Below are 6,947 nucleotides of genomic sequence, written 5' to 3'. Positions count from 1 at the left end.
GTGTAGGGCATGACTAGGAATCCAACATATGTAGACAGGAAGAAGCAACTCTCAACGTTCTCGAGGAATCTAGTTTGAAAATTTTAAGCTTGCTTTCATACTTCGCATGATCGTTAGGATTCAAAGAGTCTGTAGCCCAACTAGTAACTGCTTAAATTCGTAAACATAATATTTGTGGGTCTAACTCGCTGCCAGTACTTTTTTTCTTCATTCCTTCGTAATTCAAGCAACAGACGTGCGTGGTGCACCATAAAATCGTGTGATGACCGAGAACCGTTTGTGAATGTAAATCAAGTCTGTTTTTCAATATACACATTGAAAAACCAAGCAGACGCAAAATTTCAGCTTTCATTGCAAGTGCTGTTTGTTGGAATAATTGTTTTCTGTGTTTCTGAGATCAGTATCAGCCTGATTCGTGCAGTGTTCCATAGGTTACATTTTAAACTAGTCACAAATGAAGATAAAGTAATATAAATAAAATGGTTATACCGATTTGATTGCAAGTTCTTGTGTATCCTTTTTTACAAAATAACAAATCGGTCAGCAGACGCTGACAGTTTGCACGGTCGTAATAAACCTGTTGTTAGAATTATATACGAATGAATAAAAACGGAGTCCCGGTCGAAACGAAGCGCTAACTCGCTCTGCTGTGGACTCCTTTCAATGCTAGCATCCACACAAACTATATAACCACATGTCCAATTTTGGAACTCAATTGTCTCATAAACGGTTGAGAGTTGCATCTTCCTGATAAAATATGTCCTCGGTCCAGTACACGGCTTTAATCTGTCCGGAAGTTTAGTTGAATCGGAGTATTTGACAGATTATCTTGCCAAATATAAGACGGAGTGAGAATATCATTATAATCACTCATTGAAGTTGCTTGGTGTCTTCAAATAGTGGACACGTGTTGTGGACTGAAAATAATCTACAATACTGCAATGCTTGTGTTGTTGACAAGAACGATGGTCGGACATGCAGAGGAGACGGAATCGGAACATGGCAGCTCGGCGCCTGAAACTATTGTCAAACGTGTCTGTTCTGTGGTCGCTTATGCTAGTTCTACGGTGATCTATCGCTTCACGGTGGCTAATTAATGCCTTTCATGGGAAATTTATTTTCTGTGATTCTTTCCTTGATGAGGTACACGAAATGAAACTTACATTAATTTTAACTGATAAGGTGAAGGACTCAGTACAAAAACTGATAATTCTTATATAGACTGCAGCCCTACGACGAAAGTCGTTTTCGGACGAAGTTTAAATTGACATCAACTTGTATTTCGTGACTATTTTATTCACACTTCGAACATAAAAACGCGGGAAGTCAACAAATGCTAATAAATTTGCCTTTCATCAAAGTATCAATATTTGTTACCACTTTCTGAGGAGTCCGAATTCAACTAGAAGCTTTAAAGTTGCAGACTGTGAGTGGGCTTCTGTGGGTAAACTTTATCTTCATAAGTATGTAGTGCCAAACATCGACGTAGTCGTAGCTGTGAACTTTGTGATGAAGAAATTTACACTGAGTAAAATGTTTATACCGGTCTAAAAGACTTATTTTATTACGAAATTTATCACGCAATATGCAGTATCGCACTGTAGGTCTATAAGTTCTAGCGCACTGCCATCTTCTAAACTGATGTTGGGGTGTCCGGCCTTCACTTTGAAGTTCATAACTTGCCCTTATTACCGCTTTTCATCGATTTAAAAAGAGCTGATCCCATATTAAACGATGCATCATTAAGTGTATATGCTTGCGTCTAAATGTATGGTGAATTCAACATTCGGAGTTTATGGGCACTCTACGGCGAGATTGCCAGTGTAACACTCTTTCATTCCTCTGAAGAAACGCACAGTCCACTTCCCCTGCACTAAGTAATGGCGTCTGACAATCCCATTTTTACCGCGAGGCTCGTTACTTTAACGGCGAGCAAGAGTGAGCGCTCGTGCTCGGCTAACAGCCTCCAGAACAGGTCTGTTTATGCTCATTTAACGGATGGACAATGCGTTCTCGTCTAACACGGATTCAGGAAGTTTTTACGGGGTTCGTTTCCTTCTGAGACCGTAAATGTGTTTCCTGTAGGAATCAAGCGACGAAAATGTACGATGCCGTATTTGCCAGGTTTCTGTATTCCATGCTTGCGTCCTCGTGGTCGTGACTGAAAAGTTTGTCTAAGGAGGCATACACTTGAAATTGAATGTAACTCTTCAACAATCTATTAGTTGTCCTAGTTTCAATATAAAAATTTTTCTGAATTAACAGTTTTCTGTTGAGGGCAACCAAAGCTGAAATAACCCATGTTGCAGAAACAAACCGCTTTCAGCGCCACTATTCACATAGCGCGGAAGTTACATTTTCGCGAGTATCGAAATATCAGGTGGCGTTAAGACATTACAATATACTGTCGTTTGACTGTCTTTCAAGGACATAATGTCACAGTCTTTTACCGCTTGATCATTGATCCTGGGTTTCTTATGTGCTCTGGCTTCTAGTCTATTTGGTTTTACCTATTTTTTTATGCTGAAGTATTTTATAGTTCAAATGGTTGTGTTGTGCAACGGGGTGCTGAATCATTCCCGAGTTATTTGGATAGTCGCGAAAATGTTTCTAACTTTGCCCGCTATGTGTGTGGTGACGCTAGTGCCCTGACCCACATGAGCACGTTCTCTAGTAGTGTGGCCCTGCAAGGCTTGGTGGTTGGAAGATCGCTGTCCGCTACTTCCTGGTATAAAATGGTTCAAATGGCTCTAAGCACTATGGGACTTAACATCTGAGGTCATCTGTCCCCTAGACTTACAATAAACTTAGAACTACGTAAACCTGACTAACTTAAGGACATCTCACACGTCTATGCCCGAGGCAGGATTCGAACCTGTGACCGCAGCAGCAGCGCGGATCCGGACTGAAGCGCCTAGAACCGCTCGGTCACAGCAGCCGGCCTTGGTATGAAGTGAGATTTATTAGACATGGGGCTTTCAGCATTTCTATTTAGGGCTTTTTACCTTTTCTTGTTTTCTTGTTTTGCTCTTTTCATTGCTGGTTAAGACGCCTTTAAAATGTCAGTTCTTCAACTAGTCAGTTTCATCTATGACGTCCTACTTCTTGTGGGAAACAGCCCCACAGCCCCACCTTCCCTTATAATAGGCTAAATATCTTACTGACGTCTGAGTATTTCACATTGGTTGTCTTAGAGCTTAGATTATTAGCATAGGTATCCAGTTTTTTCTAACATAATATAGATTGTATGATTCTTGCCTTGTAGATGTACATCTAAAGATGTGATTTGATACCACATTTTACATTTTCCATTTGCTAATGGAACATGTAACACGACAGCCTGTTGCAAAGGGAAGAGACACTTTATTTAATCACAAACACGCGACCGCAGACGCACAGCCGAAATCAGTTTCACAGGAAAACGTGGAGGTCAAATTTCACGGCATGCTTCACAGATGGAGTTGTCCCTGGACTGTCACTTGCCGATTAGGTGACCGTGTGACCGGAAAACCCGCCCTCTGGGCAGCACAATGGCTGCTCGTTTCTCATGGTCGCTTTTCATGTCCACTGATAAATTAAAGCTTACCCAAAATTAATAAATATTAAACCATACATGTCACTGTAGAGACTAAAGGCTCGTTTGAAGCGGAAAAGGTGAGCGATTACGCGTGCAAAGACGCACCTTCGATATCCGCATTAGTTTATAAGTTATTGTAAGTGAAATGTTATAAATTATTCCTGAACTCTAAACGTGAATATGTCGGAAAAGCATTATGAGACTGCAACAAACCAGGGTTCTACGGGTACCTCTCGTAAAACTGTATCGGACTGTGACAGTATTAGTCACACATTTAAATGAGAGGCCGAAAAGTGGATTTCGTGCACCTAAAAACAGCATTTCTTTCTAAATAAATAGAAAATCATTAAAAGTAGCGCCAGTACTGTAAACTTTAGATATACAAGAAATTAATGTATAATTTAAATTGTTTGTTAACATCTGAAAACAGAAGAAAGCCATAGAAATTATTGTTTATAAATGAACGATGGCAGATTAAAAAAACTGATTACAGCATAATATTTCTAGGAAAATTTTCCTGTGATTTGATGTGTCATACGTGTATTAAAGATTAAAATTAATGAATTCAGCAATTTCCACGTTCAGTAGTTTAACTGACTTCAGTGGTGCCCGACCGAGGTTTCCTGGGTGAACAACGGCATTCTGGAGAGGTGTCTATAATCGGATGCTGTGAGGAGGCTGTCAGGACGTGTTAGTCTGTGATTCGAGAAAGTTTCATCTGATGTGTGAATTATGCAGAGTTTCTACTTTCGGACATAAACAATTTTCGGCATCTGATGGGCTTGTTATTTTTCGGGTTGCATATGATACAAGCCGGACTTAGAAGGTTCCATTGCGCAGCCACTGTGGAATTTACAGTTTGAGATACTGGGGAGCTTTACTGGTTTTCTAAAGATAACTCACGCAATTAATCTTGGTTTATTCAGCCGCTTCCAAGATCTTAAGAAACTTGGTAAGGCTCTGAAATTAATTTATTTTGAACTCCGACTCGATTTCTCTGTATTCTTATTGGAAATAAAGTCGAAATTGTGAAACTTTAAAAAATATGTGGGTGCATACGTGATTCTTGCGTAGCGAATCCTTCCTGCATTTATATTAAAGACTTTTGTGGAATATTGAGCACATTGTGATGAACTGGCGCCCCATAGACGAAGCGTAGCTAACGTTGTACGTCCAACCGAATTTCCGGAGGCCCATTGAAGTGTCAGTGCTGCGTAATGTGTGGGTAAATCTTTTCGCGTAGTGGCACGTGAGGGCTCCGAGCTCATATGGGACTTGTAACAGTTTCGAACTTTGATTTTCGGCGAATTGATTAGAGAGATTCTATTTTATTTCGTCATCCACACCACATGCACATTCCCATACAAACCATGCTGTCGCATATGTGGGCATGTTTCCGGGATAGTTCATTGTGAACAGATTCGGAAGGCAGTGCAGGACTGCATCGTGGGAAACGGTGCCTCGACACCAGAACAGTACCATGGAACATCGTTACACGCCAGCGCGCGGAGACCGCTGCAGTGCCGCATAAGTACCGGTCGTTGCAGCTGGGATCCCGCCAGCTCTACACAGTTCGCTGCACGACGCGCTAAGTGCCGTGACCGCCTGCTACACTCAGAGATACTAGCTCCTGCCCAGTCAGCCACCGGAAAGCCGCTCCACACTCCACCGCAACAGCAGCACAGCAGCGCAGCATTCGTCAGCAGCAGTGGCAGAGTCACAGTTACATGGTAAGTACTGCACCAAGAGAAATTTCCTTTGTAATTTCAGCTTTTGTGCCATTCAGAGTGAGGGAGCATGAAATTGGGGAAATCAAAACATCACCTACTGATTGTGAATCCACAGCCTCAGAGCCCACAGAAACAAGAAAAAGTAGAGGATACAACCATGATGGACATGCTTAGGTCTCTGATGAGCGAGATGGGAAATGTGAGAATGGGTATGGGCAATATGAGCAGTTCTGTGGGGTGTTTAAAAGATTAACTGGGTGCTAAAATGGAAAGAGTAACCAGCCAAGTGGAGGATTTATCGTTAAATTTGGGGAGAAGGGAAACAATGTGTTTGCAGAACTGATACAGTTGAAGTTGAATTGAGGGTTGAGATTGGTTCAGGCAGGCAGCTGTGTAATGCAAAGGATGAGGGAACCCCTTGTTGAGATGGAAAGAAAAATGTGGCAGGTTGTGATGAAACTAAAATTTTATTGATGCGTGGATTGGCAGGCACAGCTGGAAATCTGAGAAAAGAAATGCAGAATGTAGTTGTTGTTAATAATGATTAAATTTTAAAGCGTAAATAATAGGATAAGTAATTTACAATTATGTGGTGCTTCTGGAAATGTTGGGTGGCTTAAGATGCAAGCACCCAGTGGTAAAACCTTTTGAGGTGAGGCTAAGTACTATACTGTAGATTTTTTTGCAGCATGCAAAGACTATGTCTTACAGGGAATGAGTGATAACTAAAACTAAACTCCTCCCGCAGAGGCCACGAAGGCCCAAAGGTACCGACTGGCCACCGTGTCATCCTCAGCCCACAGGCATCACTGGATGTGGATATGGAGGGGCATATGGTCAGCACACCGCTCTCCCGGCAGTATGTCAGTTTATGAGATTGGAGCCGGTACTTCTCAATCAAGTAGCTCCTCAGTTTGCCTCACAAGGGCTGAGTGCACCCCGCTTGCCAACAGCGCTCTGCAGAACGGATGGTCACCCATCCAACTGCTAGCGCAGCCCGACAGTGCTTAACTTCGGTGAACAGACGGGAACCGGTGTTATCACTGCGGAAAGGCCGTTGGCAGTAAGTGATAACAGTAAAATTAAATTTGTTTAAAGATTGTTAGAGTGTTCTGCGCAGACATGGACAAATCAGTGTGCTGAACAGTTAACCTCATATGTAGTTTTTGAACAAATGTTTTTAAGTAGATACTGGAGCCTAGCAAAGCGGAGTAGGCTACTGAATGAATTTCCAAATCGAGCAGTGCATAAGGTAAATATTAAATATTCAATGAGGAAATTTTGTCAGCAATAATTAAGGAAATTAGTACATTTAGACTGACCTCTTGGAGCGTTAAGTGAAATATCTACTTTAAGGAGAAGATTACCAGAGAACTTGCAGTGGGAGCTTATACATTGCCCCACTGATTCTATTGAAACCTTTTTGTACTGCACTGAAAGACTGGGTCAGGCAATGTGCTATAAGGCTCAGGGGGTGATAATACAGGAAATAATCATAGGGAGCAAAGGGAGGAAAGGAATAATACGAGTTGGTGAAACAATCACCAATGTTCAAACAGAGGTAGAAATCAAAATGAAAACTGGAGTGCTACGTTTATTAAATTTCGTGCGTGTTTTTCTGTTTAAGAGGTTTAATCTCG

The 6,947-nt window shown here is 41.6% G+C and overlaps 1 pseudogene; it reads right to left on the bottom strand.

Annotated features, from left to right (window-relative positions):
* Nucleotides 1-6,251: 6,251 nt before the first annotated feature.
* LOC124596835 lies at nt 6,252-6,369 on the bottom strand (annotated as a pseudogene).
* Nucleotides 6,370-6,947: the final 578 nt, after the last annotated feature.

This window comes from Schistocerca americana, chromosome 2, assembly GCF_021461395.2.
Source record: "Schistocerca americana isolate TAMUIC-IGC-003095 chromosome 2, iqSchAmer2.1, whole genome shotgun sequence".
NCBI lineage: Eukaryota > Metazoa > Arthropoda > Insecta > Orthoptera > Acrididae > Schistocerca > Schistocerca americana.
The sequence above is the reverse complement of the archived record's forward strand: the minus strand, read 5'-3'. Positions and strand labels throughout refer to the sequence as shown.